This window comes from Eumetopias jubatus, unplaced genomic scaffold (genome assembly GCF_037043125.1).
Source record: "Eumetopias jubatus isolate StellerSeaLion01/CBP00866 unplaced genomic scaffold, mEumJub1_p1.0 scaffold_13, whole genome shotgun sequence".
Taxonomy (NCBI): domain Eukaryota; kingdom Metazoa; phylum Chordata; class Mammalia; order Carnivora; family Otariidae; genus Eumetopias; species Eumetopias jubatus.
The window spans coordinates 7,677,732-7,678,353 of NW_028274819.1; positions in this window are offsets into that span (position 1 = coordinate 7,677,732).

A 622-nucleotide genomic window follows, 5' to 3' on the forward strand; every position below is an offset into this window, starting at 1 on the left:
CCATCAGAGTCTAGAATCTTCACGGGGGCGGGGATGGGGTCGGGGGGCCGAGAACTGTAATCATAGGGACTAGAGTCTTGGAGTCTAGAACTCTGTAGTCAGAGAATCTTGGGAGGTCTGGAGTCTCATGTGTTGGGAATTGTAGGGAGACTAGAATTGGGAGCTAGAACTGTAGAACCAAAAAACCTTGGACTATAACAATTTGGGGAAGGGTCTACAATCTCCAGGAGTCCAGAATCTTGGGCGTCTAAAACTTGAAGCTTGTGCTTCTTTGCTCCCAGAATTGCTGGGGCCAATGATCATGTATAACCATAGCCTTCAGCCCATAGCCAAAATTCCCTTGCTTGACAGGTGGCCTTTCAGCCCCAGCTTGAATCCTTCCAGCAATGGGGACCTCACGGCAGAGAATCATGGGGGAGAGAGGGCAGCCCAGAGTGCTGGCTGAGGGGGAGGGGAAGGGGTGGGGCCCTGGGCAGCCTAGGCCCCAGTAGCCCCTGCTGGGCTTGCATGCTTCAGGGTTGGGGGGTGTACTGCTTGAGCTTGCAGCCTCCTGGCCCCGTGCTGCTGCCAGCCCAGCCGGAAGGACGGCAACTTCCAGGGGAAATGCATATTGATCCTGCTC